Source organism: Dama dama, chromosome 24, assembly GCF_033118175.1.
Source record: "Dama dama isolate Ldn47 chromosome 24, ASM3311817v1, whole genome shotgun sequence".
Lineage (NCBI taxonomy): Eukaryota > Metazoa > Chordata > Mammalia > Artiodactyla > Cervidae > Dama > Dama dama.
In genome coordinates this window covers 11,685,701-11,712,071 of record NC_083704.1, presented here as the reverse complement: position 1 = coordinate 11,712,071, position 26,371 = coordinate 11,685,701, and positions in this window count along the sequence as shown.

The following is a 26,371-nucleotide window of genomic DNA, read 5'->3' as shown; positions in this document are numbered from 1 at the left end:
TGCAATTGTAGAAGCAGTGAAATACATTCAAGAATCCATGAAGCAGACATAAGTCTATTATCACTCATAATGGACCTGAATATAAAGAGTTTGATTGAAGTCTTTTGCATCTATGACCTCAGAATCTATTTGTGATAGCTAATGACAGTCCTTGGTTATCATTAAGAATATTCCTAGTCCCCCCCAGGGGTAAGAGAGATTCTTAAGGATGCCTTGATGTATAATTAGGTGGGAATGCAATCATATTTCTCTTTGAAAGTTCTGAGGATAGTCCCTTAGCTTGCCAACTGGCCTTATTATAAAGCTATTATGCTTATGGAAACTGCTGGAGCTTTTATGATCTCATATGAGTGTGGAGAAGGCAATGAATGGCAAAATATTCCATTAGATTGCTGTGAAAATTTTGGAATGCTTGACTAGGTGAAAAAAAAAATTTTGTTGAGTGTCTACTATATGCTAGGCATTGTGCTAGAATTTAAATCTATTATCATTATTTAAGTCTTTGGGATAACCCCATAAGGTGGGGGCTCTGATTATATACATCCTAAAGAGCAGAGGTCCCCAACTTTTTTGGCACTAGGGACCAGTTTCATGGAAGACAATTTTTCCATGGATCAGGGGTGGGGGATGATTTCGAGATGATTCACACACATTACATTTACTGTGCACTTATCTCTATTTTACTACATCAACTCCACCTCAGATCATTAGGCATTAGATCCTGAAGTTTGGGGACCCCTGCTGCAGAGCAGAAGACTGAGATCACAGAGGTAGTAAGTGGTGGAAACTTATTTTGAAACTAGGTATTTTAGTTAGTCTGTGTTGTGGATGATACAGGAACTCTTCCAGCCCTCGAGCATCTGATTTTGCTGTGTGTGTGTGTGAACGTTCATGCTGTATGCTTTTGCTTGAGCTGTTTATCACCTGCAGCTCTTTCTTGGAGATCCACACTCAGGACAATGGAGCCTACTTTTTCTGGAGTGGTCTTTAACCAATACCTGCCAGATACGAGACCATGAAAGGTCAGGTCTCTCGTGGTAACTTGGCAGAGCTGTGAAGTGTTGTGACACAGTCCTCCCTCAGAGAAGCCTCCAGGGATCAGGCTGAAGCTCCCGTCCTTGAAACTCTGCATTCCTCCCCCACTCTTCCTTACTGGCTTCTTCAGGGCGTACTTCTTTATTAAGTGCCTTGACAGGAGTCCTTGCCTCGGGGTCCACATCTAGCAAATTTCAGCTCGGACAATAATCTGTTTGCACTGACTAGTTGTGAGCCTGAGCTTACCCAGCTCATGCACAGTAGGGCTGGAGAGACGTGGGGAGACCACCGAGGCCAGCTCTCCTCACTCTGACTTGTGATGACCACCCTCTACGTGCACGGAGAAATTCACACTTTTTAACCTGGTCTTTAAGACCCCAGGCGATCCAGGTTTGACTTACTGCTCCAGTTTCCTCTCAGCATCCTCCTCCTCACTTTCACAGGCACCCGGCCCTCTTTCTGCTCCTTGAAGGCACCAGGCTCATGACTCCCCCGGGATCTTTGGACATATTCATTCTCATCATTTAGGTCTCAGTTCAAATGACATGACCTTAGAAAAATCTCACCTACTGCTCTATGTGAAGCAACAGCCAACCTCCGAGTTAGTAAAAAAAAAAAAAAAAAAAAATCACCTTTTCTTTTCTTTCTTTCAAGATTTTTTTCATCTTATTTTGTTTTCTTGTCTTTCTAAGGTTTTTTTTTTTTTTGGGATATGGAGCATTTTAAAGTCTTTATTGAATTTGTTACAATATCGCTTCTGCTTTGTGCATGCTCAGCCGCACAGTCGTGTCTGACGCCTTCAAACCCTGTGGACTACAGACTGCTAGGCTCCTCTATCCATGGGATTTCCCAGGCAAGAATACTGGAGTGGGTTGCCATTTCCTCCTCCAGGGGATCTTCTAGACCCAGGGACTGAACCTGAGTCTCCTGTGGCTCCTGCATTGGCAGGTGAGTTCTTTACCACCAGGCCACCTGGGAAGTTTCCTGTTTTGGTTTTCCTGGCTCCCTGACCAGAGGTGAGCCTGCATACCTTGCACTGAAGGCGGAGTCTTAACCACGGGACTGCCAGGGAAGTCCTCTGTTTTAATTTTCTTCTCACATTTATGATCTCATGCTAGTGCCTGTTCATCTGTTCATTTACTTCCTCGTTGTCTGTTCTTATCCTTGAGATCAAGTACCAGGTCGTGCCGTGCGCATCATCACCTCTCGTGTCTCGGGTTCTGCTCTGGTGATATGTGCAGGACGCTGAGCAGGCTGCCTGCATCGAAAGCGTAAAGTGAGATCCTTTCCTTCTACGCCTTTCATATGCTCTCCTCTCCATGACATTGTTTGTTAAGAATACCAGATGACTGGCAGTGGAAACAGAAATCTATGTCTCAGAAGCACACAGCAAGAGACAGACTAGAGACAGGATGTTACAGGATAAAGGCAACCTGGATAGCTTTCTAGTGTGCTAATGACAGTAGACTTGTGTTCACAACAAGTCTATACCAGCCTTTCGGGGGCTTGATTCTAGAATTCCTGACGCAAAACTTTCCTGCCAACCAAGGAACGTCCTCTTCCTCTCACTTCCTGAAAGGGTAATTTTTTTTTATTCATTGCATCCCTCTGCAAGACACAAAGTCTGACTCCCATTCCCACATCCTCACCCTAGCCCTTGACTCCCAAGAGGAGCTTCAATAACATTTTTATATTTCCAAGTAGATAGTTTGATTTGAACAGGACAAGCATCCACTCGGACACATCAATTGCCTAAATATGGACAGTTGATTTGTTCTTTTCATAGTTCATAATTTCTGAGAGCAATTGCTTGACCACATAACTATGTATGTAAAGATGACTACTACTGACGGCTATATGCCTGCTTCATTAGTATTTTATTTTGCTTCTATTTTTATTTATACTTTATTTTGTTAGTTTACATTTTATCTTCTCTAGTTAATATTTTTTAATCTTATTTTATTTTTGGTGGCTTAAAATAACAGAACTTTATCCTCTCACTGTAGAGAACTCATCAGAAGGCCAGAGGCCAAGGGTCTGAAGTCAGGTGTTGGCAGGGCCACGCGGGCTCTAGGGAGATCCCTCCCTGGTCTGTTCCCAGTTGGTGGTGATTGTCAGCAGCCCCTAGTGTTCTTGGTGGGCTGATATATTACTCCAATCTCTGCTTTCATCCTCAACATGGTATTTTCTAGGTGTGTCTCAGTGTTGCTATGTCTTCATACGGTCTTCTTTTTTCTCTATTTCTTTAAACAACTTGTATGCAAATTTTAAAGGTTACACCCCAGTTACAGTTATTACAAAATATTCCCTGTATTCCCTGCATCGTACAATACATCCATGTAGCTTATTTTAGACAGAATAGTTGTACGTCACACTCTTGCATCCCTACATTGCCCCTCCCCACTCCCCCACTGATAACCACTGGTTTGTTCTCAATCTCTGTGAGCCTGCTTCTTTTTGGTTATATTCACTAGAATGCTGCCTTTTTAGATTCCATGCATAAGTGATATCATACAGTATTTGTCTTTGCCTGACTTGCTTAGCCTAGACGGTGCCCTCCAACAAAATGAGAAACAACAACGTCATAAAACAATTCTTGGCTGAACCCACACAGGTCTGTGCTCACTTTCTAACATTTTGCAACAACATCCAGTTACTTTCTTTCTGCTTGTCAGTGTCATTGTTTTACAGCCAGTGTGTTTATGCCAGGAGGTTTTTTCTTTCTAGAGAATTTGTTGGGGATTAGCATGAGACCTGAATAGTCAGAGGTCAAACAGGATACAGGACAGTCTAGAGAAGGGGCCAAGTCACAGGGCCTTGCCTGCAAACAGCGGGGAAGGAAAGAGGAAGTGGAGCCGTAAACACAGGTACACAGAACCCAGTTGTCAGGCCAACGATGGGGCCACAAGGAAACAAAGCTTGTTGTGAGGCTAAGACTGGGATATGACACCGGTCCACATGAAGATCAGGAAAACAACAATAAAGGGGGAAATGTCCTGCTGAGGGCTTTGGAAAATGGGTTGCACATCATGCTTTTCATTCATCAATTTTTCCAACCTTGCATTCATTGAGCTATCAGGTGTTTATTGAGCACTTACTTTGTTTCATCTTGATGCTTAGGTCTTAAACTCCTTGTATATAATTCAGTGGCTTTCCCAAAAGGTGCTGGTGGTTGAACCATTTTGCAATCTCCAAAGTTTCTCTAATAGACAGCCTTCTAACTTTCTTTTGCTGGTTTAGATCCTTAGTTGTGGAGTCAGAGCAGAAGAGAAAAGGGGAGAGGAGGGAACATGGTGTTGGGGCTACAGTGCAGTTGGGGATGAATGGACCGGACACTGGCTGGGGGATGGGGAAGGGGGCGCGTCTGTGTGGGGTAATTCTACCACGAACTCAGGTGAGTCTTGGACAAGGAAAGTGAACATCCTGTGGTTCCAAGAACCTCTCTGATAGGTCTAGCAACGTGTACTCTTTGATGGCAGGGATGTCCAAATACAAGGTTGTTTTACGAGCTTTCTGTGGCTTCTGCCTACTGTGTCTTCCTGCTTTCCATGTTCTGGGCATGCAGTAGAATTAAGCCTCCTGGTCCCCTGTGATTGTGGGGACCATATGGCTTATTTCTGTCCAACCAACTGAGATGCAAGTCTCCTGAGTTGCAGCATTTAGCAGTAGGTGTGAGACCTTCCTAGGCACTGTTTTCCCTCCGCCACTGGTATCCAGTGATGATGAAACTGGTGGTTGCTCCGTCAGCCTGGATCCTGGGGTAAAGAGATTTGGGAGCAGCCCCCGTACCATTCCCTTCCCACCCCTACCATCTGACCCCCAATATACAGGGAATGTGAATGAGAAAAAAACTTTGTTGTTAAGCAGGTACATGGAACAACAGACTGGTTCCAAATAGGAAAAGGCATATGTCAAGGCTGTATATTGTCACCCTGCTTATTTAACTTATATGTACATCATACATCATGAGAAACGCTGGGCTGGAAGAAGCACAGGCTGGAATCAAGATTGCCGGGAGAAATATCAATAACCTCAGACATGCAGATGACACCACCCTTATGGCAGAAAGTGAAGAGGAACTGAAGAGCCTCTTGATGAAAGTGAAAGAGGAGAGTGAAAAAGTTGGCTTAGAGCTCAACATCCAGAAAACTAAAATCATGGCATCTGGTCCCATCACTTCATGGGAAATAGATGGGGAAACAGTGGAAACACTGTCAGACTTTATTTTTTGGGGCTCCAAAATCACTGCAGATGGTGACTGCAGTCATGAAATTAAAAGACGCTTACTCCTTGGAAGGAAAGTTATGACCAACCTAGATAGCATATTAAAAAGCAGAGACATTACTTTGCCAACAAAAGTCTGTCTAGTCAAGGCTATGGTTTTTCCAGTGGTCATGTATGGATGTGTGAGATTTGGACTGTGAAGAAAGCTGAGCACTGAAAAACTGATGCTTTTGAACTGTGGTGTTGGAGAAGACTCTTGAGAGTCCCTTGGACTGCAAGGAGATCCAACCAGTCCATTCTAAAGGAGATCAGTCCTGGGTGTTCATCGGAAGGACTGATGCTGAAGCTGAAACTCCAGTACTTTGGCCACCTGATGTGAAGAGCTGACTCACTGGAAAAGACCCTGATGCTGGGAGGGATTGGGGGCGGGAGGAGAAGGGGACGACAGAGGATGGCATCACTGACTCGATGGACATGAGTTTGAGTAAACTCTGGGAGTTGGTGATGGACAGGGAGGCCTGGCGTGCTGTGATCCATGGGGTTGCAAAGAGTCGGACACGACTGAGCGACTGAACTGAACTGAACTGAAGATTTTGGATTGTTTGTTACCAAGCAGCATCTAACCTATGCATTCTTAAGAGGAACTATATCACTTCCATGCAGGTAAAAACTAGCTCTTGGAATGGGTGAAAATATAGTCTATACATACTGTAAATAAACAAATATATAAAGTATCTGCTGTAATGAAATTTCATGGGCAGTTTAAGAAAAAAAGTCTGAAAAGACTCCCTGGGGAGGCGATAATGAAAAATAGGTTGAGAAAACTGATCTGACTTATCCTGAGTAATATAGTTATGAAGAACATAGTCTTTTAAAAAAAAAAGAAGTATAGTTAATTTACAATATTGTGTTAGTTTCAGGTGTACGGTAAAGTGATTCAATTATATATTTTTTCATTTTTTTCCATTATAGGTTATTACAAGATACTGAATATAGTTTCCTGTGTTATATAGTAAATCCTTGTTGTTTATCTACTTTATGTATAGTAGTTCGTATTTGTTAATTCTATACTCCTAATTTAACTCCCTCTTTCCTCTTTGGTAGCTATAAATTTGCTTTCTATGTCTATAAGTCTGTTTCTGCTTTGTATATAGATTCATTTGTATTATTTTTTAGATTCCACATAAAAGTGACATCATATAGTATTTGTCTTTCTCTGACTTACTTTCACTAAGTGTAATGTTCTCTAGGTTCATCCATGATGCTGCAAATGGCAATATTTCATTCTCTTTTATTCCACTGTGTGTGTGTGTGTATACATACACATACACACATCACATCTTAGTCAGTCGTCTGTTGGACACTTGGGTAGTTCCCATGTCTTGGCTATTGTAAACAGATGGAATGCACAGTCTCTGTTTCTGTTCCTTTCTGCATCCTTTCCCCCTTCTATGTCAGCTCTAGAACACTCTGGGTACCAGTGCCAAGATGAATATATGTTTGAAACTTTTTAGGACAAGCCTATTCTTAAATTTTTTTCTTTGTCCACATAAGTACTTTTGAATATCCAGGCACATTCTTAATTTTTGGCTTGAAAAAATATGCTTGATTTACCCCAGGGCCTTCATGGTCAATTGACTTATCTTGAATAGAAAGGTTCTTAAATTTTTCTTAATGTTCTTTTGTGGGGGATGAGAAAGGGACAGTCAGGGTCAGCTTGTGTCTGGGGAGTTTCCAGAAGTTCATCTCGCCTTGAGGAATAGTGAAGGAAGAAGCACATTTAATTTTTTGGTTTAAGACATTGAGAACGTTTGGGCTTAGGGTAGAAAAGTAAACAGATAGAGCTTTTTCTGTCCTTGCATGCATGTATGCTCAGTAGTTCAATCATGTCCTACTCTTTGTGACTTCAGGGGCTGCAGCCCACCAGGCTCCTCTGTCCATGGGATTCTTCAGACAAGAATACTGGAGTGGGTTGCCATGCCCTTCTCTAGGGGATCTTCTCGACTCAGAGACTGAACTACATTGTGGCAGGTTCTTTACTGCTGAGCCACCGGGGAAACCCTTTTCTGTCCTTAAGACCTGACTAAAAAAGGCTTCTCAGTCGAGCGGGGAGATGCTGAGTACTAACTCTGTGAGTAGATAGAGGAGCCAGATACCCATGGGGGCATTCCTGGACAGACTGTCTCCCCAACCCGAGAACATGGGCTTCTGCAAGATAAAGAAACCAATATAAATGAGCGCCTATGACTCAAAGCTATTAAAGCAGCAATCCCCAACCTTTTTGGCACCAGGAACTGGTTTCATGGAAGACAGTTTTTCCACGGATGTGGGTGGGGGTGGGGGGGATGGTTTCAGCCTGATTCAAGCACATTATATTTCTCATGCACTTTATTTCTGTTACTATCACATCAGCTCCACTTCAGGTCATCAGGCAGATCCTGGAGGTTGGGGACCTTTGTATTAAACAACTCAATGAGAAGTAAGACTACTTCTGGGGAGAAGTTTAGCAGACCAGTCAGCACCCAGACAGACAGGAGTGACAGGGACATAGTCAGAGTGTGGGACCATGACCGAGCTTCTGCTTCTCTGACTGATCTCGTGAGACTCCAGGTGAGCCCTGCCATATACTCAGTGCTTAGTAAAGCCGATTTTAATGAATGCACACATGAGGGAGTAGCTGCCATCAACCACAAAGACTCCCAGGGAAAATAGCTGGGCTGTGAAGACATCCTTCCCTGGAAGCAAGGGTGGAGCATCCCTGGGGAACTGCCCCGTGTGCCCCCTTCTTTCTTCCTTTCTTTGTCCAGTATTCCCAGTAAATAGGCAACTTTTCTCTTTTAACCTCCCCATCGTTAGGTGCTTAATTTGAACAGTCTTCCTGGGTATCAACTTCTCTAGCTAAATTTGGGAGGTCTTCTAACAATTTCAGGGAGACCTGGGTTTGATCCCTGGGTTGGGAAGAAGAAGGGCAAGGCTACCTACTCCAGTGTTCTGGCCTGGAGAATTCCATGGACTATGCAGTCCATGTGGTCACAAAGAGTCGGACATGACTGAGAGACTTTCATCTCACTAACAGTTCCTCTGTTCTTTATCCTGTTATTCTACACATCCTTGCTACTCTAAGTGTGGTTTTTGGGCCAACAGAATCAGCCTTACCTGAGAGCCAGTTTGAAATGCAGAATCTCAGGCCCGACCCAAGACCCACTGAATCAGAATCTGTGTTTTATGAAGATCCCCATGGGATTCATCTGCCAATCAAAGTTTGAGAAGCTCTGCTGAAAATGATTATAAAGACCATGTATTATGTTGTATAATTAATAAAACCACAGAAGAAAGGAAAGACTGTGTAAATAAGTAATTATTCACATCTATGAGCTAGAAAAAGAAAGCACTGTGTGAAGGGATGCCCCCAGAGACTCCTACAACCTTCATCTAGTGAATCAGTCATGGGCCCCTCAACCTTGGAGGCGAGATGTCCCCACTGGATATATCGTTCATGATACTGACTGCTTTAGAAACGGAGCTGGTCCATGTCTTTGTGTGACCATTTAGTAAGAAGGGGATTTGCCCTTTTCTTCATTTAAAATCCACTGCTCCACAACCATTGGTTTTGAAAAGGTTAATGACAAATCAGATAGAACCTTTCTTAAGAGTCAGACTCCTTAATGTAAGGATACATATTTTATTTGGAATCCATTCTATGATCAGAACATTTTCTTAATGGAATAGTTTATTGCCCACCTGAGTGCAAGAACTCTTCAGGTACCAGGTGTCATCTTGTAGGAATTCATAAATGTCCATCACAGACCTGTGAATGTGATACTTTACAGCATGGCGGCTCTCAAACTTGGACGTGTATCACTATCTCCTGCAGAGCTCTTTAAAATACAGGCTCCCTGCTCCACCCCCAGTTTCTGACTCAGAAAGTCCAGTGCGGTCCAACACTTTGCATGCCTAGCAGTTCCCAGGTGATGCTGGTGTTGTTGGTCCCAGCCACTCTTCAAACCAATGTGATAGAGAAACTTCAAAAATACTGGGACTCGCTCATTAAAGTGGTTTATCTGTGTCTGGCTCAAGTGAAAGCTTCAAGCCTTTGGCTTTATTTCACATACATCATTACATTACTGCTTGTTATTGCAACTTCAGTCCAGGAATTCATATTTCTCTGAGGGGAAAGTCTGAGAGAGGACGTAAGTTATTCCTTGAAATCTCTCCTCCCTTTGTCTATAGTAGTCGAAGCCCTGCTATTTAGCTGGGCATCTGGCTTCCCAGAAAAGTGACTACATTTCCTTGCCTTCCTACACCTAGACATGACCCTGTGACTAAGCTGTAGTCAGTTATACATGGGCAGGAGTGATGTGTGTAATCTGGGTCATGCCTTAAAGGGATAGGACATTTTTAAAAATGCTAGTTAACTTTATTTTGCCTTTAATTCTGTGGCTGTGCCCCACATACGTGGATGGGGTCTTAGCCACTGGATCACCATTGAAGTCCCCAAAGGACATTTCTCATTCTCCTTTCTCCATCTGGCTGCCCTGAATGTGGGTGTGATAGGTGCCATTTTGGACCAAGAGGAAAATCCAACCAGATATGCTAGAGGAAAAAGAAAACTGGCTGCCTGACAGAATGGAGCTACCACACCACCCCGGACTGCTAGTGTCTGAACTGTTAGGCTGGAAGTAATCATCTTTTTATCAAAGCCATTGTTATTTTGCGACTATGACACACAAGCCCAACTAATGTTCTCACTAGTGTCAGAGAATAGTGTGACAATTCTATTTACCGGAAAGATTCTGTTAACTTTTGAAGATTTTTCAGGATGTGAAACCATGAAGGAGTTTGGAAGAATAGCACAGAGACCTTATTGTTTGTTTCACTGGCTTTTTCATCTTTATGTGTTCAGAAGGAAAAAATACCTGCCCACTTTAAAAAATAATTATGAAAAAGAGAAAGATGAAGCTTATAGAGAAAAAGGTCTTAAGAGGCTTAATGTTAATCCAGATCAAATATCACAGAAACAGGATATGAACACAACACATCTATTATCTTCATTCTTTCCAGGCCAAGAGCAGTGGTTAAAGAATAAAGCTATAGGACAGTCAAAGGAGGGAAATATCATAGTCTCAGTATACTGTGACTTGAGGGAAAAACTGAAATAGTCTTTCATGATACCTTCATGGATGAAATAAAAAAAATTAGCATTGGAGTTCACTGTGGCTAGACAGAATTGTGTCTGTTTGATCAACTATACTTTTAATATTGATTCATGTTGGCATTTTGACTAAAGGTATGATTCAAGCCATGTTTGACTGTAAAGCACAGAAAAGCTAACTAATAGTGGTTTAAGGGATGTCCCAGGTGGTCCAGAGGCTAAGACTCCAGGCTTCCAATGTAGGGGGCCCAAGCTGGATCCCTGGTCAGGGAACTAGATCCCACATTCTGCAACTAAGAGTTCACATGCTGCAACTAAGAGTTCACATGCTGCAACTAAACATCCTGCATGCCTCAATGAAGACTGAGGATCCTATGTGCTTCAGTGGAGATCTAATGCAGCCACATAAATAAATATTTTAAAAATGACTGGCTTAAGCAATAAAGACAGTTATTTGTCATAACAAGGACTCTAGCTATAGCCACAATAGTCCAAAGTTTCTCCATCTTAATATTGCCTCTGCCTTTATGCCTGTCACCTCATGGTCACAAGACAGCTGCTGTGGCTCCAGGCATCAAAATCACATTCAAAGGTAGAAATAACGGAATAATCAGTGTTAAGAGAGGACACCTTAGACTGACTTTGCTTTTTTTTTTTTAAAAATGGGAGCAGAATATTTCCCTATGCTCCTTCCTCTTTGTTGATGTCTCTTTATGCCTCACTAGCCACAACTAGCTGTAGGAAAGTTGGCATAGTGGGTTTTTGGCTTTTCTCAGCCTCTATAGTTAAAAGAGAGCAAGGAATAATGAAATTTGGAGAAATGGCTATTGGATGAGTTGACCAATTATGTCTGCCACACTGAGAAAGAGGACTGTAGGGGTATCTGTAGGGTTTTCTTGGAGCTAACAAGGACAGACCATTTATTAACAAGTTGAAAAAAGGCATGATAGTCATAATTACAGTATTTTCAAATGATACCTGGTAAGGTCAGTTAATATCTTGGACGACAGAATTTGGCTTAAAAATTGTATTTTTCTCCAAAGTTAAGAATTTTATGTGCAGATGAAACACAATTACTTCAGCACAGAGGCACACCTAACTCAACATCAGTTAATGTGGAAAAAGCCAGGGGGGTTTACGCTGATCACGGATTTCAGTATGAGTCACTGAGGAAGAGCATCTCAGTTTACAGGAATAAAAATACACAAATTTTAACTTGGTTCCAGAAAAATTTTCTCTTTTCTTGTGACTTTATTTCTGCTTCTATTATTCACTTTTTCATTCATTCAGGACAGTTTCATCGAATGTGCAGCCAAGTGCTAGACATACAACAATGCAAAAAACAGGAAACAAGCAACTATTCAGAGTGGGTTAATTAGAAAGCATGACAAATCCTACAAAAGGAGAGTCAAGGAGACTATGAAACTGGACAAGTGGAGTGGAGGTTGTGACCTGGCCTTGAGGATGCAAGATAGCTGCTGTGACAAAGTGGTAATTCTGCTGACACTAGGAGGATGAGAGAAATTGGCCCAGCAGATTCACCAGGAGAAAGCAGGTAGCTGCAGAGAAAATGAGCCCTTCTGAAGGTGCTGGGGGAGGAGCAGGGTGAGACAGGGGAGGGGGCCTAGGAATAAAACCATACCTCAAACTGGACTTAAACCCACAATAATTCAACTGAAACTGTACAACTTACCTTAGGACTTAAAGAAGCTCAGGTTCTGAGTGTGCTGGTGCAGAAGAAATTCAGTGAGAGGAAAAGTGATGGGTAAGAAGTAAATTTATTAAACCAAGGCAAAGTGGAGAAGAAGAAAAGACCACCCTCCTCCTCTTCCTTTGTAAAGATGTTACCAAAAGTGGGGTGGAAGAGAATGGTCATGTCGCAGGCTCTGGTGGGTTCCTGGGACAGGCCACCAAGTGAGGGTCCTGGACTTCAGGCAGGAAAAATTCAACGGTGCAGGGTAGTAGAGAGAAAGCAGAGATGCACATCCCATAGGCAGAATGTGGTCCATCTCAGGGGAGAGGTGGCCTCAGGGCATGGGGTCCTCTTGGAAAGGGACAGCAGCCCTAGGCATGGGGATGGTTAGTTTTCACAGGCTGGCTAATTTCATAAGCTAACAAGTGGGAGGGGTATTCTATCTTGGAGAAGCAGTGGGGATTTCCAGGAACTGGGTCACCACCCACTTTTGTGCCTTTTCTGGGTGGCCTTGGAGCTGTCATGGTGCCTGTGGGTGTGTCATTTAGCATCATAATATAATGAGTACATAATGAGGCTCAAGGTCTACCAGTAGACAAATCTTCTACCATCTTGGGCCTGCTAGGTTCTAACAAGTGTATGTCATATCCTGCATGGCTTTGTCCTACTTTTAAAAGTTACACCCCGCCCTCTTCCCTTCAGTTTCAAAGTGGAGGTTCTGACTTGACCTTGGGGATGCAGGATGGTTAGTATGAGGTGAGGAAGCGGTAATTCTGCTGATACTGAAAGGATGAAGGAAATTGACTCAGCAGACTCACTGGGAGAAAGCAGGCGCTTGCAGAGAAAATGAGCCCTTCTGAAGGTGTTGACATGAGGAGGAGCTGGGCGAGCTGGAGGAAACGCAAGTCCTGTGTGGTTTTCAGAGTACACCTAGGGGGCAGGAGGCGTCTAGAGGTGAGGCTCCTGAGGTGGGCTGTGCGGGCTATGACAGGATGTCAGTCTTTATCCTAAACGCATTAGAAGGCATTGCTTTGCCTTGCAGAGACCTACCCTGGCTAGTGCATACAGAATGAACTGGAGGGGCCAAAAATGGGTTCAGAGAAACTGGATAATAACATATTGCCATTTTGGACAGAGAGATGCTGGCAGCTGGGACTTTAGGAGCAGAAGAAGGCAGAAGTATTTGGATTTGAAGACGCAGTAGACAGGAGGTGAGGACAGGGAGGTTTCAAAGCTGACTCTTCGTGTTCTGGTTTTTGAAATGGAGTAGATGGACCTACACTCACTGAGAAAGTTTTACTGAAAGTGGGGTCCAGCTCCTCACTGCTTTAAGCCAGTAAAGAGGCAAGACTGGTGGAAAGGAAAGTTTGACAAGGAAAGTTGAGGTCAGCAACTGGGGAGGAGGGTAGAATATGTCCTGTCCAAAGGCTGATTCCCACCCCTGACAATCAGTGGGCAAGAGCTTTTTATAGGAGGAGTCATCTGTCTTCAAAAACTTTTTTATTGACATACCCTTAATTTACAGTGCACTTATTCCTGCCATACAGCAAAGGGACTCAGTTATACCCATGGTGATAGTGGTCAAGAACCCGCCTGACAATGCAGGAGACATAAGAGACGTGGGTTCGATCCCTGGGTTGGGAAGATCCCTTGGAGGAAGGCATGGCAACCCACTCCAGTATTCAGAGAATCCCATGGATGGAGGAGCCTGGTGGGCTACAGTCCATGGGGTCACAAAGAGTTGGACATGACTGAAGTGACTTAGCACATACACATACACACACACACACATATATATTCTTTTCCATATTCTTTTCCATTGTGGTTTATCATAGACTATGGAATATAGTTCCTTGTGCTATATAGTAGGACCTGTTTATCCATTCTATATATAATAGTTTGCCCCTGCTAATCCCAAACTCCCAATTCTTCCCTCCTCTACCCACCAACCTTGGCAACCACAACCTGTTCTCTGTATCTGTTAGTCTGTTTTTGTTTCATAGATATGTTGATTTGTGTCATATTTTAGATTCCACATCTAAGTGATATCACATGGTATTTGTTTCTCTTTCTGACCTACTTCATTTAGTACGATCATCTCTAGGTCCATCCACGTTACTGCAAATGGCATTCTTTCTTTTTCTTTTATGCCTAAATAGTAGTCTATGGTATACATGTACCACATCTTTGTCATCCATTAATCTGTCGATGGATATTTAGGTTTTTCCATGTCTTGGCTATTGTGAATAGTGCTGCTATGAATATTGGGGGGTATGTATCCTTTTGAATGACAGCTTTGACAATATTTTGAAATTGGTCATGTAGTGGTCTGATCAGCAAAATCTTGATTATTTTAAATACAGTTAATATTTAGTTCCAGGGTTGTTCTCATTTCTTTGAAGCCAGTTCTCAGAATTGTGGAAGCTTCTGTCATGGCTACCATCTGGTCACTATGTAGTTAGTTAGCTTTTTCTACCTGGTGGGTTTGGTTTCAGTATCTATAAGACAGCTCAAATGATATGGCTCAAAATATTACCTATGGCCCTTGAGGAGGAAATAAAAGTCCCTGACTTTATTAAATGACTATACTAATATTTTGTCCTGTTTGACTGCTTTCCTTTGCTTCTGCATTTTTCCCCCACTTCTCTGATTAAACTTGAGTGAGGGAGTGAAAGTCGCTCAGTTGTGTCCGACTCTTTGTGACCCCATGGACTATACAGTCCATGGAATTCTCCAGGCCAGAATACTGGAGTGGGTAGCCTTTCCCTTCTCCAAGAGATCTTCCCAACCCAGGAATCAAACCCAGGTCTCCTGCATTGCTGGCGGATTCTTTACCAGCTGAGCCACAAGTTAAGCCCCTGATTAAACTTATCCTTTGGCTAAAGTTTTTCCACAGACAAAAAGCAGGCCAAAGACATGGGAGGCAAAGACCATAAGGTCCTGCTCCATTTCAATTCTCCCTTTTCTTTAAATCTCAATTTTGAGGAGGGATGGGTACTGAACAAGAAATGGAATCAAGCTTTAGATAGATAAGTTAATACTAAACTTGGCAGAGGAACTCAATTTTAGTTCCACTTCTGTTCCAATATTCCCCAAGTCTTTGAGGTGTTGACTGCTCTGGTTACTTTCTGCTGAAATGGGATGCAGTCCTACCTAATTTGGGGAATGGACAAAGAACTGGAAATAATTTCAAGTTTCAAGTTTAGCACCAATATTTTGTATTGTGAAAACATTACCTCTCTTTGATTACCTTGTCATAGCACTTAGACAAATGCTTGAAAATTAGTAGACATATTACAATGAAGACAACAGCCAAAATGCATCTTTGTATTATTCTCTGAATGTATTTTTCCCTAATTGTTAAAGCAGATGTACAATTGTATGTGAGTGTTGCTTACTATTGTTTTTTAATTTTTGATTTACAGTGTTACAATGTGTGTTTAATAGGCCACCAGGAGGCTGTTTGGTTAGTCTGAAGTTCAACTTAAATCATGTATAGACCAGAATGACTTTTCCATACCTCAATATGTGAAATTTCCCTTCATCATTTTCCCCTTTCATTAATAATGGCAAATCTTTCCACAGAAAACATTGATAAACAACATATTTTTTCATCGTTGCCAGAGTGACTCAGTTTCCTGCTCTGGGGCCATTCATATCCCTTGGTGCTAGGCCAATTTTTTACTTAAATATTGGGCTAGTTATCCATGTTGGGAGAAAACTAATCAGATTTAACAAACAAATACAGAGAGATATGTTGACAGGGAAACATTTCATAGGCATACATTTTACCACTTATGCACAGTTGTGACACAGACAATATATGTGTGCTTTCAGCAGTGAACTTAAAGCCAGCAGTGATACACATCATAAGTAATTATACTCTGTGATAACTTCACTAGACAATTTCCGCATCCTGAACATTGGAGTCAAAAATATATTCGGAAGTAAAACAATAGCTTTCTATTAGAATTCTTTAACTTTCTTACCCAGTTCAGCAGTATGGTCTGAAACTTATCAAATGTGTTCCAAATAGTTTAACATACCAAAAATCCTAGGTACTTTAATATTGCTTCTTATTAATAGCTACCTTGGGGCCCTCCGGAATACTCAAAATTAGCTAGAGAAAGAAACTTACAATCTTTTATCAAAAGCAGCTCAATATTCCAGGAAAATTTTGTTCTCATAATAGGAAGAAAGAAAACCAAATTCCAGTCTTAAACCAGATTACTATTAATAATGAAGTTCATTTACCTAATTAAATCTGATCTTAATTACTCCCAACAACATACAAATTTCTTTTCTCAAAGTTCTCTTTTTTTTACAAACCTTATATCACTTTTTGTATCCATATGGTTTTTCCATTATTTTTCCCTATCTAGAAGCAATTGGCTCTATGACAAAATTATCGTTTTTCTGCAACAAAAACATCTCCATTCTTTATACCTTCTCTCACTTGCAACACATATCCTAGTTGCTTTACACACTGAAATGTCCCTTGTCATTTCTAGTAGCTTTAATTACATATTATAATTTTTAGTCCTTAAAAGTCTTAACAAAACCAAGAATCAAGTAATTGAACAATTATACCAGCATTTACTGATTGGCAAACTTAAGAACATATTGCATAACCTCTAAAAACATACATTTTTTTTCCCCCACATAGCATACGTTCTCTTTAATGTAGTACATGATGTGTGTTTAGTAAACCTAAACATCTTTAGTGATTTTTTTAATCTCCTAAGGGTTTCCTAGGCAGCACTAGCAGTAAAGAACCCACCTGCCAATGCTGGAGAGATAAGAGACCCGGGTTCGATCCCTGGATGGGGACAATCTCCTGGAGGAGGGCATGGCAACCCACTCCAGTATTCTTGCCTGGAGAGTCCCATGGACAGAGGAGCCTGGCGGGCTACACTCTGTATGGATCTGAAATGACTGAAGAGACTTAACATGTAAGAAGGCAAAAGTAGGCAAACTTACATTTGTTCAGCAAAGTTCCAGTATTTTGTCTCAAAAATTATTTAGATATTCAATTAGTTTTCATAGTTTAACTTAATTTAGCAAAACTGTAAGGTTTTAAGTCACCAAAAATCTGGAAAAACTGTTTTTAGGTAGACATTCCTGAAACATAATTATTTTCAAAGAGTTTATCCAAAAGGTTTTGATTTCATTTTGGACAAAGTTACATATAGACATATAATATTCAGACAGAAATCTCAAAGCAGATATTTCAATAGAGAAGTTATCAGTTTATAAATAATAGTTGGAATAAACTGAATTTACTCACTTGAGTTTAAAAGGCTTCTCCCCCCACCTTTTTTCCCCTTTTCTTGAAGTTCTACCAGTTAACCTAAGGCTGAATTCTTAGGAGGAGTGGACTGTGTTTGTATTAACATTTCAAGGACATGATTTAAGAGTCAACTTCAAGCTTTCTCCTAGGAATATTTTTGTTCTCTTTGCGGTCAAAATTCTGAAAACAGCATTTTATCTAGCCAGTGCTTTCTAAGTGTACTTCCCAATACAAACGGGCCTCCACATCAGAAACACGTCAGAACCAACTGGCAAAACAGCCAAATAGCACTTTGAGCTCAAAAGAGAAGTTGCCAGGTGCGCACTGGTGAACTTACAGGGTCTGGGAGCTCGTCAGCTTGTCCAGAGGCGTCTTCTCATTCCACCAAGGAAAAGCTCATATGGCAGCCAGTGCCGAGCAGGGGAGAAACAGGGAGGATCCCTGAAACCAATGGTTTAGGCAGCTGCTAGGAATATCCTCCCCAAACCTCTTCTCGGGGCCAGCCAGGCTCCTCACAGCCTTCCCAGCATGTCATCATGTCAGCAGCACCAATGGAGAAAACCCCGGGAGCCAGATATCGCGAGAGCGTGGCCTCACGTTGGCGCCAAAATCTGTTAGCGAAAGTGGGCCCCCCTGCTTGCAGCTGAAAAGCCAATAAAGAGGTAAGGCTAATGGAAAGAAAAGTTTGCTTTATTTTGGAGGATGGCAGCCAAGGGCAGGGGCCTCATATCCAAAGGCCGACTCCTCCCCAACCCCAATCAGTGGACAAGAACTTTTTTATAGGCAGAGGGAGCGGGCTCCATGTATAAACAGCGCAGTCAGCTCTGACGGTCGCCTTGAAACTGGTCATCAGTCGTCTAACCAGTGTCATCTCGATTGTTTTTATACAGTTGGTATTCTGTTCCAGGGCCGGTGTGTTCCCATTTCCCTGAGGCCAGTTCTTGGGACTCTGACAGCTTACATCATGGCTACAGTCTGGTCATCATGCAGTTATTAATATCTTCTTCCACCTGGTGGGGTTTCCCTATCTATAAGACAGCTCATAGGATATGGCTCAGAATATTAGCCCTTGAGAAGGAACTAAAGGTCCTTGACTTTGCTTAATGACTAAACTATTATTTTTATTTTTTAGTCCTATTTGGCTGCTTTGTTTCTTCATTTTCTCACATCTCTGATTAAACTTATTCTTTGACTAAAGGTTTTCCACAGACAAAAGGTAGGCCGAGGACATGGCGGGGAAGGACTATAGGATCCTGCTCCACTTCAGCAAGATATTGAATAGTGTTCCCTGTTCTATACAGTAGGACCTTGTTGTTTATCCATTCTGTATATAATAGCTTACATCTGCTAATCCCGTCCTCCACTCTATCCCCCTTCCTCCTTGACAACCACAAATCTGTTTTATTTTATTTTAGAAAATTTTTTGCTTTGCATCTTTATTTTCATTGCTGAAAATTTTCCAAAATTCTTTTGATATTCCTTTTTTTTTTTTTAATATTCTTTCCCGTTATGGTTTATCACAGGATATTGAATAGAGTTCCCTGTGCCATACAGTAGGACCATGTTTATCTATCTTTTTTTTTTTTCCAGTGTTTATCTATCTTATATAGACTAGTTTGCATCTGCTAACATCAAACTTCCAACTGGGCCTGGAGCTTTAAAAAAAAAAAAAAAAGAGACATGGAGAGGAATCAGGGCATGAAAAGGGGCGGTCCAGGTAGAAGGCACGTGGGAGGAATCAAAGCAGCCTTAGGACCAAGTCAGGAGCCAACAACTTCCAGGTCTGAGATGGGGAGGTGTGTGCTAAGTCACTTCAGTCGTGTCTGCCTCTTTGTGACCCCAGGGACTATAGCCCGCCTACGCTCCTCTGTCCATGGGATTCTCCAGGCAAGAATACTGGAGTGGGTTGCCATGCCCTTCGGCAAATGACTCAAGGGAGGAGAGTTTAGGAAGGGAGAGGAAAGTTAAGATTTTGGCATCTCAGAAGCCAGAAAAGGTTAGCGTTGCCTGGAGGACACATTGCCTTAGGCTAGCCTCGATATGGACCCATTTGTTGAACCTGCATGATATTTGGTGAAGGTATAAGTACCAAAGCCCCCCTTACCTACTCTGCATCTGAAACTGAACTGCCTTTGCCCGCACTTATTCATGTTGAATATTCCCTCTTCTCAATATTTAAATAGTGTAAGTTAACCCTTTGATTCATCTCACTTTGTAAATCAGTCAGCCTAAATTACTTTTTGGTGATTATTTTTCCCCTGTTTGTGTCACAGTGGCCCTGAATAGAAGACAAGTTTCCAACCCTCAGCTCTGGAGGTTTGCATTTCAAAAGACCCTTCAGCGGCCAGCCAGACACCCGGTGGGTGTGCAGTCTCTCTTTTCACTTCCTCTCGAAGAAGAGCAGCCAGGCAGCTCACAGAATGAGGAGGACGACGATGAGGTGTTGACCTGAGTTGGCCCCCGATCCACTGTGCATTTCAAAGCAGACTAGGAGACACTTTGAACAAGCCCTCGCCGCTTGTCAGTGTCCTTCCCAGCACCTCAGGTGGAACTGGAGATGAGCTCCGTGAATTGTTAATGCTGATCCAAAATGGGGCTTCAATAATTCCTGCCCCATTCTCTTCTCTGGGTGCATATCACACCCCAAAGTAGGACAAAAGGCAGTCTTCAAAAGGAACCCCACAAATGGTCACTGACAAATTAGGAGAGATGAGAAATTGAGGGGCAAAATTCAAGTTTTGAATTTTAAAAAATAACCACATCGTTATTTTTTTTAAGCTCACTACTTTTTCACTATGAGTAAGAGTATGTAAATCTTGCCTGATGCATTTTACCCTTTCTGGCAGTTGGGGATGATTTCTTATGGAGCATTTGGTGTGGAATCATTAATATTTTCAGTTGCTATGGCCAAATAACAGCTTTGCTTGGGCGGTGTAAGATTTTGTGTCCTAGAGCATTTTTTTTTCCTTCAATTGACAGTATCTTCGAAGCTGCAGAAGTAACTCTTTTTTTTTTTCTTTTTTACTTTAATTTTTCATTGATGTATAATTGTGTTGCGGGAAGGGGGACCCCTTCCAGGGCCTGAAAGTGGGCTCTTGTCTAACACTCGGAAATGAATTGTCCAAGGAGACACATGTGCTGACAAAGCAAGAGATTTTGCTTTGGGAAAAGCAAAATGAGATTTTTCTGGGGAAAGGGCACCCAGGCGGAGAGCAGGAGGGTAAGGGAACCCAGGAGAACTGCTCTGCCATATGGCTCACAGTCTTGGGTTTTATGGTGATGAGATTAGTTTCTGGGTTGTCCCATCATTTGATTCAGAATCCTTCCTGGTGGCGCATGCATTGCTCAGCTAAGATGGACACCAGCGAGAAAGACTCTGGGAGGTGGTTGGACACGTGGTGTCACCTTTTGACCTTTCCTGAACTCTTCCAGAATTGGTGGTGGCTTATTAGTTCGTGTTTCTTACCAGGACCTCCTGTCGTAAAAACAGCTCATGCATGTGGCAACTATGGTGCCTGTCCAGGGTGAGCGGGTTTCAGTCAGTGTGCTTCCCCTAACAGTTGGGCTTCCCTGGTGGCTCAGATGGTGAAGAATCCACCTGCAATGTGAGAGACCTGGGTTCGATCCCTAGGTTGGGAAGATCCCCTGGAGGAGGGCATGGCAGCTTCTTGCCAGGAGAATCCTCAGGGACAAAGGAGTCTGGCATGCTAGAGTTCATGGGGTCACAGAGAGTCAGACACGACTGAGCGACTAAGCGCACGTTGTTGGTTTACAATGTCGTGTTAGTTTCTGGTGTACACAAAGTGATTCAGTTACACACATGTGCGCATGCACGTGCACGCACACACGCACACACACATGCACACACGCACACTCACACATATATATTACTTTTCCAGATTCTTTTCCATTATAGGTTATTACATGATATTGAATATAGTTCCCTGTGCTGTACAGTTGGTCCTTATTGCTTATCTACTATATATGTACATGTTCAGTCCCTTCAGACTCTTTGCAACCCCATGGACTGTAGCCCACCAGGCTCCTCTGTCCATAGGATTCTCCAGGCAAGAATACTGGAGTGGGTTGCCATGCCCTTCTCTAGGAGGTCTTCTGACCTAGGGATTGAACCTGTGTCTCCTGCATGGCAGGTGAATTCTTTAGCAGTTGAGCTGGCAGGGAAGCCCATTATATATGTAACAGTCTGTGTCCACTAATACCAAACTCTTAATTTACCCTCCCTCCTCTTTCGCCTTTGGTAACCCTAAGTTTGTTTTCTATGTCTGTGAGTCTGTTTTTGTTTTATAACAAAGTTCATTTGTATCCTTTTTTAGATTCCACATATGCGTGATATCATATGGTATTTGTCTTCCTCTGTTTGACCTATTTAGTATGATCATCTCTAGGGTCATCCACGTTGCTGCAAGTGGCAACCTTTCATTGTAAAACACTTTAAATGTACACACACACACAAATGCAGAACTATGCCTTACTACCTTTTTATTTTCAATTTTAGGTTCTTGCTTTGTGTCTGTCACTGACTTTCCATAAATTCTGCCCACCTCCCCTCTTCCTGCCAGGCCCACCCCCTAGCTTCTTGGACGTGCTGTTTTGCCCCTCTGCTACCCACTGTCCTAGCCCCTTCCTTGCTAAATGAATTCTCTCCGGGCACAGTCATACCTGGCAGAGAAAGAAGAAATAATCGACTGCAGCTGAGAAATATTCCCTAGTGATATTTGCAAGCCTGAAATTTCAGCCTCATGTCAGGGAGAGAAATGAACGGATTGCTTGTAGGACGTTTCCCTTTCTAATCTGAAAAAAATGTAAACAGAGAGTACACAGTAAAGGATTAGGAAAAAAAGATCCTAAGATTTTCTTAATGTTGTCAGCACAGGAATCCAGAGTCATAGGGGTTAAAGGACCTTTAGGGGTCATTTAGTTCAATGGAACCTGAATTATTGAAGACAGGTGGTTGTCTATATCTGCTTTTAAATGGCCTCCAGGGAAAAATTCCACAGCTTCCCTTGGTAACCAGTTCCAGTCCATAATAACAGTGATGGAAATGAGGATGGTTAACTCTGAGGTGTCTCACGGCATTGCTGTCAATTAATGAAGAACCGATGGGCAGAACCGCATTGTTTGCATCTGAGTTTTTCTAAGTTTATTCTTCTCTAACCCTCTGATGTCAGCCTTTGGTTTACAACCTTGACAGTCCAAAGGCTGTTTCATCCTTGCTTCCTAACCCAGTCCTCTTGCTGTATTTTAAATTAGTTTGTTTTTGTTTGGGCCTTAAGGGAGAAGAGGCTAGCTGGCTCCTTTCTGCTCTGGGTTATCTTTCGTAGACTAAGAAATTGTTATTATTTCAGATCTATCTACAGTTTGTTCTTTACTGCATACTCAATGTGATTAGCATTGTTAGTGGAAATCACAACAAAGCATGAAGGCAAAGCTGCGCTGGATCTCACCACACTGATGGCCCACACATTTCACTTGTAGGGACTTCTTTCTTGTACTTGTCCATACATACTATGTGTGTGTGTCCATGTGTGTACTCTGCTAGTTGCTCAGTTGTGTCCGGCTCTTTGCAACCCCACGGACTGTAGCCTGCCAGGCTCCTCTGTCCATGGGATTTCCCAGGCAAGAATACTGGAGTGGGCTGCTATTTCCTTTTCCAGGGGATCTTCCCAACCCAGGGATCGAACTTGTGTCTCTGAGTCTCTTGCATTGTCAGATGGATTCTTTACTACCACTGTGCCACCTAGGAAGCCCTGTCCATTTGTATACATAATTTTTAATATAATTTTTTATTACTTTAATATTCTGTTTTTAAAAATTTAACACTATATGTGAAGCATTTGTCTTTTCCTCAGAGCTCTTTTATAAATCAGTGCATACAATTAATTCAGTATTGGTTTTTCATGATGTACACAACTACTTTCTTCCTCTTGGGCATTTAAGTGATTTCCAGTTTTTAAAGGCAAAGTGAAGACGTTGGTGCCAAAGCAAATAGCAGTTCCCAGCAATCCCCAAAGTTGACATCTGGGCAGAGAGATGCAAAGAGAGGTCTCTAGAGTCTCGCTGAGGCTCAGACTCCAAGTCCTGCTGAAGGTAATGCCCGAATTTTTCCCCAAAGCACGTGAACCAAATCTCACTAAATGAGCTGCCAACAAGGCCCAAACTCAGTTCCTAACTCTAGATTCAATACACTCACTTTTGTGCCCTCCCTCCCAGGAGCCCCACCTGCCAGGCTACCCACACGTTAGCAGCCAACAGAGCCATGGGCATGGTCTTTTCTGGGGTTAAGTCTTACCAACTTCAGGCTCTATTATTCCCTTGCACACAATTTTGGGCATATAATAAAAATAGCCATCATGAGAAAAAGTAGGAAAATATGATCAATAAACCAGAGAGAGAAGAGTCGAAAGAATTGATTGAAATATGGCACAGAGGTTGGAATTAGCAGATACAGACTTTTTTTGGGGGTATGTATGGTTGAATTTATTAAATAACACAGCATATCACCAGCCCAGGCTGGATGCATGAGACAAGTGCTTGGGCCTGGTGCACTGGGAAGACCCAGAGGAATCGGGTGGAGAGGGAGGTGGGAGGGTGGATCAGGGTGGGGAATACATGTAAATCCATGGCTGATTCATGTCAATGTATGACAGAAACCACTACAATATTGTAAAGTAATTAGCCTCCAACTAATACAAATAAATGGGAAAAAAAATAAAATAAAATAAGCATAAAAAAACCACAGCATAACAATTAACTAATCTCTAATGATCATATACAAAAAGCAATAGCTAGTTTAGCACCAGATATAGAAATAGCCATTTATGTGAATCAGGCATCTTCATTAGCCCTTAGCTACTAATAATTAAGCTTAATTTTACTTTGATTAAAAAAACATTTTTTATTGTAGTGGAATTGCTTTAACACTGTAGTGTTGGTTTCCGGTGTACAATGAAGTGAATCAGCTATATGTATGCATATATCCCCTCCCTCTTGGACCTCCCTCCCATGCCAACCCTCCCATCCCACCCCTCTGGGTCATCACAGGGTACTGAGCTGGGCTCCCTGGGCTGCAGCAGATTCCCACTAGCTGTCTATTTCATACAAGGTGGTGTATACACGATGCCAGTGTATATGTCAAAGCTACTGTCCCCATTTGTCCCACTCTCCCCTCCCCCACACCCCCACTTGTTCCTTCTCTACAGCAGGTGTGGACTTTTGAATAGATATTATAAATACATCAAAGGATCTAGTGGAAAAGATGAATAACACATGTAAACATAGGTAGAATTTCAGCAAAAAAAAGGGAAATGTTGAAAGTACCCAAATGGCAATGCTAAAAAATGTGTATCAGAATTGACTTTTTTAATTGAATTGATGCACCTAACAGCAGGGAAGGATTAGTGGGCATGGAGACAGGTTAATAGAGATTACAGAAGCTGCAAACAAAGAAGAAAGAAGAATGCCAAACCAAAAGGGACAGCTGAGACCTGTGATCTAATATAAATATAATGGAGTCCTGAAATGAGAGGAGAGAGGGAACAGGGTGTAAAAAATATTTGAAGAAATATGGCCACAAATTCCCTAAGCTGATGAAATATAATTACCCACAGGTCCAAGAATTTCAGTGAATTCCAAGCAAGATAAATTCAAAGTAAACCATAGGCAAAGAGAGTCAACTTCCAAAAAACAGAGATAAAGAGGAAATTTTGAAATTAGCTGAAAGAAAAGATTTATAACTTACAGCATAAGGGCAGATTTCTCACCAGAAACAATGTATATATATCTGTTCACATATATATACATTCTTTAAAAGATTATTGGTCATTTAAAAGAGTAATAAGGATGTATTGTGGGATTATAACATATGTAGAAGTAATCTATGAAACAATTACATTCTACGGAGCCCCCTCTAGTCTGTAGGGGCCAGTAGGGCCCTGACAACCTGAGGTTGTTTGGTGGAAGCCACTGGTGCCCTCGGAGAGCTGGTGATGACTTCAGCCTAGGCCACCCCAGAAATGCTGTGTGGGGCTGAGGGTGAGGTGTGGGGACTGGTCCAGACCTTGGTGGTGCTACCCACTACCTGGTAGATGGTGGTACAGGCTTTCCTGTAGACAAAAGCCAACCTTTAAATGCCGGGAGAAAGAGTTCAGCATAACGTTTTCTGGCCTTGATAAAGAACAAGTAAAGTCTCCAAGCTCAGGAATATTAAGTGAGATTACGAAGCCCTGGAGTCCTTTTGGAAGGAGGTCGGGCTTGAGATCAAGTCATGAAATGCTCAGAAATGCTGAGCCTGGAGGCAAATGATAAAAAAAAAATAAAATAAAGTTTCATTCTTGACGTTAACACAGAATTGCCAGTAAAAGAATGAAGGGAAGAGACTCCTGCAAGTCCAGGATGAGTGCTGGGGAGGGCTCCTCACAAGATGCCCCATCACTGGAAGGTGCTTTTCGGGAGCCATTGAGCTCCAAGTGCCCAGAGGTCCCATCAGGGAAGTGAGACCAGCTATATACTCAATGGCACCAAAGAAAGGTGTGGACCATCTCCAGGAAAGTGTAACGCTACTTCAACAAGAGCTGAAGGGTGCAGAGAGGGGAGAACTCCATAAACTTGATGAACAGAAAAAACAAAAATTTGATGACTTGAAAGCAACAGCTTTCAAGGTTTTTGGTGTCAGGACCCTTTTGCTTTCTTAAAAATTTTTGAGGATCCTCGAGGGCTTTGGGTTTCCCTTGTGGCTCAGCTGGTAAAGAATCTGCCTGCAGTGCAGGAGACCTGGGTTCGATCCCTCAGTTAGGAAGATCCCCTGGAGAAGGGAAAGGCTACCCACTCCAGTATTCTGGCCTGGAGAATTCCGTGGGCTGTATAGTCTGTGGGGTCACAAAGAGTCAGACACGACTGAGCAACTTTCACTCAAGGGCTTTTGGCCATGTGGGCTACATCCATTGGTTTTTACTGTATC